This window comes from Vombatus ursinus, unplaced genomic scaffold (assembly GCF_900497805.2).
Source record: "Vombatus ursinus unplaced genomic scaffold, bare-nosed wombat genome assembly UNPS02014786.1, whole genome shotgun sequence".
Lineage (NCBI taxonomy): Eukaryota > Metazoa > Chordata > Mammalia > Diprotodontia > Vombatidae > Vombatus > Vombatus ursinus.
The window spans coordinates 52,469,241-52,482,751 of NW_020954564.1; the positions used below are offsets into that span (position 1 = coordinate 52,469,241).

At 36.7% G+C, this 13,511-nt stretch overlaps 1 protein-coding gene across 2 annotated transcripts in view; it reads right to left on the reverse strand.

Moving 5' to 3' along the window:
* LOC114046963 (uncharacterized protein KIAA0355-like) overlaps nucleotides 1-13,511 on the reverse strand; it is a 110,313-nt gene that overhangs the window by 84,613 nt on the left and 12,189 nt on the right. The window contains exon 2 of one of the 2 annotated variants that reach the window (XM_027867621.1): nucleotides 6,906-7,002. The exons of the other annotated variant lie outside the window; for it this stretch is intronic. The gene's annotated coding sequence lies outside the window, so the exon portion shown is untranslated. The remainder of the gene's footprint in view (nucleotides 1-6,905; nucleotides 7,003-13,511) is intronic. 2 annotated transcript variants of the gene reach the window in all.

The following is a 13,511-nucleotide window of genomic DNA, read 5'->3' on the forward strand; positions in this document are numbered from 1 at the left end:
AAAAAAGAGAGTCGTTAGGAAGAAGAGCAAGTTTGAAAGAGAAATGACTGAGTCCAGTTTTGAACAATTAAGTTTAAAGTAATGACCAAAACATCCAGAAAAAGATATCTACGAATTATGGTTGAAAACAACTTCTACTGCACAGTCGCAGTAAGCTATAAGGATGACATAATGTACAACTGCACTGTGCGAGGACATGACAATATTGCTAAAGTTAACCTATGAGCTTAATGTCGACAAAATGCCTTCTTTGTCTGTTGCCCTATAAATTAAGTGGGCACTGGTCAGTGAGTGGGGAACCCATTTGGGATTTGGGTAATGCATAAAGGAATGTATGTACCTGCCCTGATCAGCCCCCAACAAGGTTTGGGGGGAATCTGTGTGCTTGCCTCAACCGTCCCCCATTGAGGCTTAGGGGACCAGGAGGAGCTTCTACCATTTACCAATGGTAGCTTCTACCATTCTCACCCACCCCTGCGAGAAGACTGATTAGGAAACGCTGTAGGAGTTGGAGCTCCCATCATCAGCAACTCTTTTGGGAAGACAAGACTAAAGTTAAGCTTACTTAACCTCTCGGAAGCTGTTTTCCTGTCCTTCTGGCTGCCCAGATCAAGAGTGAAACCTGTTAGAGGCTGGAGTCTAAAAAACTCCAGTGCTTCCTGTGTGGTTACCTCTCCTAACAGCTGGAGATACAAAATCCTAAACAAAACAGTCTCTGCCCTCAAGGAGCTCATATTCTGCTCAAGGAATACAACATGTACAGAGGAAGTTAAATACAACGTAATTTCCCTTGAATGGATCCTTAAAGGAAACTAGGGAGTCTAAGAGGTAGAAAAAAGGAAGAAGAATATTCCAGGCATATAGCATGGCCTGAGCAAAAACACAAATGGGAGACAGCATATTATGAAAAGAGCATGGTACAGTGGAAACAACATGGCTCTGGTGACACAATGGACAGAGCACTGGGCCTGGAGTAAGGATGTTATGAGTTCAAATTGAGTCTCAGATTCTTACTGGCTGCGTGACTTTGGGGAAATCATCTAACTGCTACCTACCTTAATTCTCTCAGCTGCAAAATGTGGATACTAATAACATCTATCACACATGGTCATTGTGAGGATCAAATGAAATAATTATAAGGTCCTCAGTACAGCACAGTGTCTGGCACAGAATAGACACTTAATAAATGTTTGTTTCCTCCCTTCAGTTTCCTCATCTGCAAAACAAGGGAGTTGGTCTAGAAAAGACCCTGAAGTTCCTTCCAACTCTAAATCTATAGATCCTTATGAAGTATAAAACTCAGTCACCACAGTTCCCTGCATTCTTCTAGCAGAGCTCAATAGTTTGGTAATAGAAAAGGTAGAAAGAGAAGTGACGCAGGACTGAAACAGAGAAAAGAACAGGGCAGTAAAAAGCAATTCAAGAGTAGAAGACAGGATACTGATATTTTAAGTTATTTTAACATCATTAGTTCAAAACTGATTTTACCTTAGGTTTCATATAAAACAAAAAAGTTTTAACAAATTATTAAGCTCTACTTTATTTGCAGGAAATATGAAAAAGGCTGCTAAACAAACTACTAAGGAAAAGCCACGGCCATTTTCCTTTTGTTGTTTTTTAAGAGTGGATAAAACACTGTATATAAATTATTTTTATCTTTTCCCCATTACTTTGTTGCCTTCACTTCAAAAATTTATAATTTCCTAGGTGTAGGCATATCTTGTACTTTTTTGGATCACAATTTTTCCAAGTCTTACACCATTTCCTGAGTTGCAGTGGGAGAAAAAAAAGGCATTTTGCCTGGTGGCCAATGATAATGAAGGCCGAGCTTTGGGGAAAGGTTTTAGGGCTGCATGGGAGCCTCCCAAAACATGCCCTGATAGGGGTCCACCAGAGTGTTGGAAATTCTATTAGTGTATTCACTAAGAATAAGGCTTCAATGAAATAATAATGAAATATTACTAAAGAAAGAGCCAGATACCCATACCAATGATCATATCACTAAGGCTTCTAAAGAACCAGCTAGACTCCAGTTGTTTAAAGTTTTGATTTGTGGAGGAGAGAGCTCATCACAATGGGTGATCTGGACAATAAAGGAAAAGCCTTAAAGGTACTGAACCTAAAACTTCAGAAGCCAAATTTAGACAGCTTACCAACTTGGCCTAGCATTGGTTCTGGATACAGTAATAAATGAGTATGCTTCAAAAAGACCTTTCCATATCCTTCCTGATAGCTATGTAAAAATAAATTGTATAATAATTTTATTACAATAATAAATGTTTGCTGACTGATTGATTAGTTGATAAACATCAGGTTAGTTATGTATATGTAACATTTTTTTACCTTATATCTTCAAAGCTCATTTTCACTTTGATTATTAAAATAAACTATGACTTTCAAATTATTTGGAAAGAAACAGCAGTACTGGCTCTGGAGTCTGAGAACCTGGGCTCAAATCCCAGCCAACATTACCTGTGTACCCTTGCACAAGTCTCAAACCCCCTGGGTCTCGGTTTCTTAATCTACAAAACAAGGAAGTTGAACTAGATGGCCTCCCTTCCAGCTTGAGAGCTATAATTCTCTGATCCTTCCTAAATACAGGAATAAACTCACGTTATGCATTTATCTGAATGCATCTTTTTTTTTAATAACGACCAAAATAGCATAAACTTATAAGTGAACTAAGTGTATATTATCTGGCAAGAAAAATAGCAAATTTCATATAGCTTCAAATTGACTACTGTCTAGATTTCATCCAATATGCCACTGGATGGATAGGTCACAGAGCCACAATTATGATATCTTGGACAGGGACTGAAAATTCACAATGAAAAGGGCATTTGAATAGCAAGAAATTGGGTTGGATTACACTTGTGAAACTGAATACCATTAATGATTTCAAGCTTCTTCTTGAAACAAAGACCCATTTTTTCCCCCTAAAATAACAGTTTTCTTCTGGGGCAGCTAAGTGGCGCAGTGGATAGAGCACTAGCCCTGAAGTCAGGAGGACCTGAGTTCAAATCTGGCCTCAGACACTTTACACTAGTAAGTGTGTGACCTTGGGCAAGTCACTTAACCCCATTGCCTATAAAAAAAAATACCAATTTTCTTCCCTTGGGGTAACCATACAAGAGAAGCAACAAAATTATATTATCAAGGATATGTATGAACAGAAAAGGAAGCAGCCTCATCACAGAGCAGAAGAAGGAATAACTGATAAAACAGCCCTGTACTCCACTGATACCCACAAGATGTCAAGAGATCTAGAAGAATGTCTCCAAACTGTTTTTGATGGGCTTCTGGTAGAGCATACAGATGAGTACGTAAATAAGTTGCACAGGATGAGAAGGTATGAATGGTTTGCAATAGGTACCACGCCATAAGTAACCACATTAATGAGATCACAAAGTAATGAAGTATTTAAATAAACTACTGTATGAAAAATAAAATTCTGCCAGTAATTTAGGCAATTCTCTAAGACCCTTAAATCGGAAAACAGTTGTTACCTGCATTGGTAGCAGGAATTTCCTCACCAGAAATTCCCTACCCTGATGAAATCACAGATCCAGACTAAAAAAAAAGTTTTTTCCTGATGTTTTTAAAATATTTTTTCAGTTGTCCAGAGACACAATGGATAGAGTGCTGGCCTTGGAGTCAGTGAGACCTGAGTTCGAATTCAGTTTCATATGTTACTTGTGAAGAAGAGAACATTGATAGGAATTGTTGTGTTGTAGAGACAAAATTGACAAGACTTGGCAAAAGATCAGACAAGGAAGATGAAGGAGTGGGAAGAGTTGAGAATGACCAAGGTTGCAGACCGAAGTGACAGGAAGAATGATGGTATTCTCAATAGAAATGAGGAATTTAGAAGCCAGGAATGACAAGAAGTTTATTTAAGACATCTAGATGGAAGACATCCAAGGGGAGACATATAACAGAGATCCAAAACTGCTGATCAGTAAAGAGAAGAGGGCTAAAGACGCAGATTTCTGAGTCAACTGCAAAGAGATGATAGTTGAACCCAAGTGAGCTGGTGAAATCTCCTTGAGAAAAGAAAGGGTATACACATGCTAAGGGGTAAAGTGGTCTCAAAAGGGCTGATAATCTAAAAAAACATAGTGAGAAGTGATCAAACAAACGAGAAAAACAAGGCAAAAATCAATGACAAATGGTGGAGGGGCAAAGGGAGAGAAGGGTGGGTCAACAATCAAATGCCACAGAGAGGCTTAAGAAAAAAAGTATGAGAACAAAGAAAAGATCCTTTGATTTAGCAAATTTGAGATTGTCCATAAGCTTGGAGAGAGCTATATCAGTCAAACGAGAAGATCAGAAGCCACATTACACAGAGTTAAGAAATGGGAGGCTTAAAAAAAAAAGAGGTAATTACTATAAGCAGATTTTTTTTAGGAGCCTGGTTATAAAGGCAGCATGGTGTTAAAGGCTGGCCTTGAATTCAGGAAGGGCTGGGTTCTAGGCCTTTCTCTGACATATACTGGCTGTGTCACAATGGGCAAGTCACTTAACCTCCCAGGGCTCTAGGCTTCTCTTAAAAACTCTAAGCTACTGGGGCAGCTAGGTGGCGCAATAGATAGAGCACCAGCCCTGAAGTCAGGAGAACCTGAGTTCAAATTCAGCCTCAGACCAAACACTTGACACTTACTAGCTTTGTGACCCTGGGGCAAGTCACTTAACCCCAATTGCCTAATTAAAAAAACAACAACAACAACAACAACACCTCTAAGCTACAGTGAAGGGGCTGAGCATCGTGGACAGAGGGAATTTCCTTATCTAAGAACTCCTTCTACCAATACAATCCAATTCTAGTCACTATTTCTCTACCACTTGGTTAAGAAAGAAAGGAAAGAAATAGGACTAATGACAGCCTGAAATAAAAGTAGGGTCAAGTGAAGGTTTTGGTTTGTTTTGAAGGACATAGATATGGACATGTTTGTAAGAAGTCAATGAATAAAGATTGAAGATTAGAGGTAAAGAGGAGATGATGAAAGATTCAGGCTCCCAAAGGGGATAGTAGGGGATGAAATCAAGGGCACAAGAAGAAAGCCTGACCTTAGAGAGAAGATGGGTCCCTTCTGTTCAAGACTGGAACAAAAGAGCAGAAAATGGGAAATGATATTGAGGGGATTTTGAGTACAGAAATGGGAAGATGAGAGAACATATAACAAATTGTCTCAATTTTCCTGGTAAAGGATGAAGTGAGATCCTCTACTGAGGAAGGTTGAGGTGGTTTAGGTGGCTTGAGGAAAGGTTTAGAACAGAGATTAATCTGATAAAGAGTCAAAGGGAAGAGTAAAAGAATTGATATTTAATAAAAATGTGTAGTATACCCTGTCAGCATGATTCTGTGACTTCTCCTAGTAGAGTTCAACAGTACCAGAATACTAAAACCAGATTTGAAGAATTTAATTCTATATAATAGGGCAGAAATCAGAACCTCCATATGAAGAGACCCAGATGTTGATTCAAGAGGATTTCTCTCACATTTATATGCCTGTTTTTCTGAATTGGTACTGTCATCCTGAAAAGCAGTTTGGACCTATTCTCCAAATGTTACTAAACTGTGTACACCCTTTGATCACTCATACCATTTCTACACACAAAAGAGATCAAAGAAAGAAAAAGGGACCTATATGAACAAAAATATTAATAGTAGCTCTTTTTATAACAGCAAATAACTGAAAATTAAGGAATCCATCAAGTGGAAAATGGCTGAACAAATTATTGTATATTAGTATAATGAAATACAACTATGCCATAAGAAATGATCGAAGGTATAGTTTTAGTAACAAGGGAAAGAACTGATACAACACCACCACTACAAAAACAACTTTGAAAGACTTAGGAACTCTAATCAATGCAATGGTCAACCATGATTCCTGAGAATTGATGATGAAGCATGCTACTCCTGACAGAAAGGTGACATACTCTGGGTACAGAATGAGATATATATTTTTGGGACATGGCCAATGAAAGAGTTTGTTTTAACTTAACTATACTTGTACAAAATAGTTTTTTTTTCTTTCCAGAAGAGTGAGAGGGGAGCTGGAGAGAGAAAAATAAATCCTTAATCAAAAATTTAATTTTAAAAAAGTTTTTCTTAAAAAGAAGACAAAGTTTTCAATTAGGGCAATATTTTTAAGAACACCACCTCCCCTCTCCCACTGTTCTAGCTGCCTAGGTCATCTTATATTGTCTTCTATAGTTAATTTTCATGTGAGCATGCATAACTTATCTCTCCAATGATAATGTAAACTCCTTTAGAGCGGAAAGATGTCTTATTCATCTCTGTATCTCCCTCAGCTTCTAATAATAATTCACATTTAGAGTGCTTTAAAGTGGAAAGAAAATTGGCTTTGGAGTCAGAGGACCAAAGTTCAAATACTGCCTCTGATGTTTACTACCTGTATTATCATAAGCAGCTATTTAACTTTCCCCAGGTCTCAGTTTCCTCCACTGTAAAATGAGGGGCTTAGACTAAATGGCCTTTTATGCCCCTTCCAACTCTAAATCTCTGATCTGATGAGCCTCTCATGCTTTCCTAACAACTCTGAGAAGCAGGTATTGCAATTGTTATCATACCTATTTTAGAATGAGGAAACTGAGGCTCAGAGGGATTAAGTGGCCTGATCAACCTCAAAGAAAGTTAAGTGTATGAACCAAGATCCGAAATCAGTTTTATCTTGATTCCAAAGCCAGCATATTTATTCCATTACACCATGCTATCTCTCTAGCAAAATATCTTATAAATCATAGGTACTTGATATTTTTGTTATTTATTGATGAGATGAATGTTATCACCACCACAAATAATCCCATTCTTCTGATCCCCATATAACTAGTCTTTAGGAGTGTCGTAAAAATGTACATTTAGAAGAATCCCTTCCCACCTTTATAAAGAGCCATAGCTGCGTGGTGCTCTCCTTTGCAGACTCCTTCACAATGTAGTCAGCTGTAGCCAGACAGCTTCACATTTTCCTGCAGTTGCTATGCAAGAAAAGGAAGCAGAAGAGGAAGTTGGCTCTATGGCAACAAAAATAACCATTTCCCAGCCTCCATAGTACAAATCACTAAGCAGTATATCTTTAAAAGATCAAAGAGGAAAGGCTAGGGTGGAGAGAAGACAATGGAAAAGGAAGTCACATCTGTAAGCAGAAAAGGCCTAGTTTGAACTATAGATAAGCTTTGTTGCTCCTGCACCAAAGAAAAGCTCTAATAACATTTTCCGCCATTCTATCATACAAGATTGGTTTCCTAAGATTCAGCAAATGTGCTGATTGTAGGACCCAGACAAAGCTGTTCAAAAGTCTCATAAAGAAAACAAGTTGACTAGGATCAAATTCAATTTTTTTTTGAAGTTCTGGAAAAACAGCCAGACAATACACCTAGGAATGCAATAATGACAATAAACAAAGTTATTTAAGAACAAGCAGCAAAAACTATTGACATTTTTTTAAGGATTTGAATTTTACTGATTGAAATACCTTAAATAAGTATCACACAACAATGAACTAAAATACAGTAACAACAGAATATCAATTTTATCATTCTGTCAGTAGTGGAAAAACAGTGGTTGGGGAGAAGAGGGGAAGGGGACACAAAAAATGTCGCAGCATTAACAACAGCATCTCTTGCAGTTAAGTTGAAGATTTAAAAAAAAAAAACCCAAGCAGAACAAGTTAATTTTGTTTATATTCTAAGGAAACATACACTGCCTCTACCCTAAATAACTCACCAAATCTTTATAGTGATTTATTTACTTTTCTATTTCAACCTGCCACCACATAAATGTGACATTCCTCTACAAAAACAAAGCACCTATCATTAGTGGTTTAGGACAGATTTTACATCTGGTATTATCCACAAAGGAAATGGTGATTTCAGCTTAACCAGATAAAAATTCTTTTTGACCACAAAACCAACTAAACTAATGCATACTTTCAAAACATCTCTGAGCCAAATATGCTAACTAGTCACATGAAAAAAATGTTAAAGCTCAATAACTTTTTTTAAGCTATTAACAAGCTTTCTAAATCAAAAGTTTGTTTGCTTTTTTAAAAAGCTACTATGGCTTAAAACCGCACCACTCTGAATTTGACTTCTACCTCTAGTATTTGTGTAGAGACCCTCTGCTGTAAAAACAAATAGGAAGAAAAGAAAAGAAGAGAAAGGAAAGAAAGGAAAGGAAAAGTGAAGAAAGGAAGGAAGGATTCGGGTGACTAGTTAGCATACCAGGCCCAGAGATGTTTTGAATGTGTGCATTAGTTTAGTTGGTTCTGTGGTCAAAAATATTCATTATCTGGTTAAACTGAAATCACCATTTCCTTTATAGGTTTACCAAAAGTACATCTACAAAAACTGTAGACACAATTATTGGACAGGATGTCCCAAAAGTCTTGGTGCAGTTTTAAGCCTTGAAAAGCTAATAAGGCTTAAAACTGTATCAAGATTTTTAGGACCTCCTGTAATCATCTCTACAGTTTTACATTGACAAGAACTGCTTTTCATTTTGCATCCTTGCCTTCAGGAAGTTTATATTGTATAAGAGGTACCCAACAAGTCAACAAATACACTTACATATGACAATTTTAGGTGAATGGAGAGAGCACCATCAACTATACAGAACAAAAAAGGCTTCCAGTAAGAGACAGTACATGACTGATGAGGTAGAAGTATGGAGGTGGGGAGAAAATACATTCCAGGCAAAGATCCAAAAACGAGAGATGGAGTGCCTAGTTCAGGAAACAAGTTTGTCAATTTGGCTGGAATGTCGAGTGAGAGGGGAGAACATGCATAAAATCAGGAAAGATCAGCTGAAGCCAGACTACAAAGGAATTTAAATGCCAAGAAGAGTTAGTATTTTATCCTAAAGGCTAAACAAGGAGGCACTGAAACTTCTTGAGCAAAGAACTGACACTGTCAAGTCTTCTGCTTTAGGAAGATTATTTTAGCAGTTGTATATGGAAGATGGATGGAGAGGGGAGAGGCTAGAAGACAGTAGGACAATTAGGAAGCTGTTGCAATAAAGTCCAGGCAAACTGTGAAAAACAATTATGGAATTAGGCAAAGTGATTAAAATTTTCAATACCCTCTGACCCAGAGATTCCAAGGAGGTCACTGAAAAGAAGAAAGGTCCTATATAAATGAAAATATTTACAGCAATACTTTTTGTAGTAACAAAGAATTGGAAACAAAGTAGATGACTATCAATTGAGAAATGGCTAAAAAACCTGTGGTATATGAATGTAATGGAATATTACATTTTAATTTTAAGAATTTTAAGAAGCAATGAGTGTAATGAATATAGAGAAATATAGAAAGACTTATATGAACTGATGCAAAGAGTAGACAAAACCAGAAAAATGACTGCCACAATGCAAACTGAAAAAACCGCAATAATAAAACAATTGAATCTTGGCTCCAAAGAAAAGCAATGAGAAGGCACTGTCTTTTCCCCAATTCTTTGCTGAGGTCAGGGGAGAGATAGAACATAGGTGCAGAAAACTTCATTTCTTTACATCAGACTTTTTCAAAATATTTTCATGAACTGCTTTTTTCCTCCTCAAATAGTAAAACTATTTGTTATAAAGGACAGTTACCTGAGAAAGGGCTATATATTGATAAAGGTAAGTGAGGTAAATAGATAAAAGATATTAAACCCCCCCCCCAAAAAAGAAGTCCAGGCTAGAGGAGATAAGGGCACAAATGAAGGTGAAGGCCATGTAACTAGAGAGAAGGGAACAGATGTTCTGAAAGATGCTGTAGAGGGATAACTAAAAAGAATTAGCAAAAATAGATTAGATATAGGGAGTACAAGAGAATATAGAATTGAAAATTATTCTGAGGGGGTGAACTGGAGTAACTAGAAGAATGGTGGTGTCCTCACTATCTGCTACAATATCTTTGTAAAAGGACTATACATTCAATAGAGTTTTATCTAAGGGAGAAGAAATGCACATGTTAAAGCAAAGAGAATACAGAAAATGATTTACCATGGAAAAATTCTTCTACAAACAAACTGCCTAATGCACTAAAGAGTCAACTCAACTTACTTCAACATACTTTCTTTTAAAAAGTGATTTGAGGGGCAGCTAGGTGGCACAGTGGATAAAGCACTGGCCCTGGAGTCAGGAGGACCTGAGTTCAAATCTGACCTCAGACACGTTAACACTTACCAGCTGTGTGACCCTGGGCAAGTCACTTAACCCCACTGTCTAGGCGCCCCCCCCCAAAAAAAAGGGATTTTGGAACTAACAAAAATGGAAAGGTTTTATATCTTTAAAGATACCCACGGTTAAATTGAGCACAAGTGTACCCATCTGAAAAATGGTAGCTTTCCCATTAAATTACCCAGTAGCCTGAAAGCTATATATTTTTCAATTTTATAAATTATTTTGGGAGTGTATAGACCAATTTTTCTGTTTCAAAATAATCTGAACAAGCAATACAGCATCACCAATAACTTTTTGCCTTGTTCAACTTCAAACTTCAAAAAACATTTATTAGACACTGTGAATAACACATAATCCCTGCCTGCATAAATCCTATCGTCAGCATGACAAATACCCCCTATATTATAAGAATGTATGACATTTATACAGTACTATAAAGTTTACAAAGCACTTTATATATCTCATTTTAATCTCACAACAACCCTGTGAAGCAGTTACTATTATTATCCCCATTTTACCAAAGAAGAAACTAAGGCTGAGAGTGATTAAGTGATTTGCCTATCATCACATACCTAGTAAATTTTCAAGGTAAGATTTAAACTCATGTCTTCCAGATTCCAAGTTTACTACTCTATCCACCTCTGACCTCATACTTAAAAACCATATGGACACACACACACACACACATATATATACATAAATACATATATGTGTGTATATATAAAATCCCCTCAAATGCTGTGACATTCCACTTGAACCACTTCAACCCCCATGACCTTTACAGCATTATTCTATCATAGCCAGTTACAAGGATGGTAATAACTAAGATTTCATTATTGCCCATAATTACCAGCTCTATTATTTTGAACTCTGAAATTCCCTTCTTTCCTAATAATTGACATTGTGCTATTTCACCCTCTATCTCGTTCCCCCTAAACCTGATATTCACACTCACCACTGCCTCTAGTCATTTTATCTTTCCCTGTTTTCTTAGTCTATTACTCCTGCTCTGGCTTCACTTCCCACCCTCCCCCTTCAGCTCTGACACTGTAATCAATCTAGTTATATATTCTACTTCTATGATTCTTTTGTCCTGTTGCAATCTGTCCTACCAGTCTTCACTCCTAGATCACTCCTACTGTTGATTTGATCTATTTGTACTCAAATACTAAACACTGATGAAAGAAGTCACAGTACTATGCCAACTGGGTACACTATAAATCATTTTATGTAATCTCAATTGTGTCTTCACTGTTTGCATAAAAAAAAACTTTTATTCCTTAATTCTTTTAAAAAATAACTTTATTGCTGTCTTTTTTATATATCATCATAATTTCCTCAACAGCCCTCTCCACCTCCCAGAGAAGATCCCATATAACAAACTCTGCAAAAGGATAGGATAGGAGTGTCTTCTCAAAAGTCTTCTTTAAAGTCCTGCTTGTTCCCTATAACTTTGTAGCATTCACTTTTAATTTTTTTTTGTGTGATTCTTTCCACTTGCACTGTTGTAATTACTTTTCATATTGGTTTTTTGGGCTTTGCTTACTTCATTCTGCATCAGTTTCATATAGATCTTTCCACACTTCTCAGTATTCACTGTAATTGTAATTTCTTACATCACAGTAATATTTCATTATATTCATACACCATAATTTTTTTCCAATTTTTTGCTACCTTATTGATTTTTTACCTTACTACCCTCAGTGACTATTTCAGACCTCTTTTATCCCCCTCAACCTTCACTCCTTCCCCTACAGATGTCCTTGCTTCCTACTTTACTAAGAAAATCAAGGTCACATCACACTGTTCTTATGAAAATGAGGTCAATTAAAAGTCATAGTAATAATAACTAACCTTGACATATCTCTTTAAGGGTTTGCAAAGTATTCTGCATATATTATCTCATTTGATTCCTACAATAAGGCTATGAGGTGTTATTATTATTCTTATTTTACAGATGAGGAAACTGAGGCTAAGGGGTCTTGCCCAGAGTCACACAGTTAGTAAGTGGCAAAGGATAGATTAAAACCCAGGTTTTCCTGATTCAGAAAATGATTAAAGATAATCTGTAATTTTCCAGAAAAACCTGGAAAGACTTGTATGGTCTGATGCTGAGTGAAGTGAGCAGACTCAGGAGAACATTGTACACAGTAACAGCCACATTGTACAATGACTAATATTGATAGACTTAACCCTTTTCAGCAATACAAGGATCTAAGACATCTCCAAAGGCCGCATGATGGAAAATGCTATCCACATCCACAGAAAGAACTAAGAATGCAGATCGAAGAATACTATGTGCTATTTTTCTCCCCTTCTGTTGTGTTTTGTTTCCTCTCTCTGGGGATTCCTCCTATTGGTTCTAATTCTTGCTTACAACATCACTAATGTGAAAATATGTTTAATAGGAATATATACGTATAACCGATATATTTAAAGGCCATATTATAAGATTGTGCCGTCTTGGGGAGAGAGGTAGAGAGGGAGGGGAAGAAAAATTTAAAACTCAAAAGTTTATGAAAGTGATTGTTGATAAATCAAAATAAATTTATAAAAAATAAAAAGATAATCTGTATTAAGAATAATATACTAAATCCTGCCCCCACGCAAATTAGTTTTTCCTCAAAAAGCATTAGAAGCTAGAAAAAAATGTAGTAATTCATCTGGAGGAATGAAAGGTCAAGAATTTGATGAGAATTAGTGAAAAAAGTGGGATAGAACCATATCTTAAACTATATTACAAAGCCATAATCATTAAAAACAATTTGGTAGTAGTTAAGAAGCAGAGTGGTAGGGGCAGCAAGGTGACACAGTGGATAGAGCACCATCCCTGGAGTCAGGAGGACCTGAGTTCAAATCCGACCTCAGACACTTGACTCTTACTAGTTGTATGACCCTGGGCAAGGCACTTAAATCCCACTGCCTAGTCAAAAAAAAAGAAAGAAAGAAAGAAAAAAAGAGAGTGGTTGAATAGTGGAACAGTTGAACATGTTAGGTGTACAACATACAGAAGTAAATGAGCACAGCAGCCTAGTGTTTTTAACAAAAACCCAAAGATCACAGCTCTTGGAACAAGAACTCACTAGTCAACAAAAACTGCTGGGAAAACTCGAAAGCAGTGTGGCAAAAACTAAATATAAATCAACATCGCATACCATATATCAAGATTAGTTCCAAATGGGTACATTTGGTACATAGGTACATGATTTAGACATAAAGGTGATATCATAAACAAATTAGAGAAGCATGGAAGAAATTGCCTGTCAAATCTATGGACAAAGGAAGAGTTCATGACCAAAAAAAGATAGGCGGGTCATGGATGGT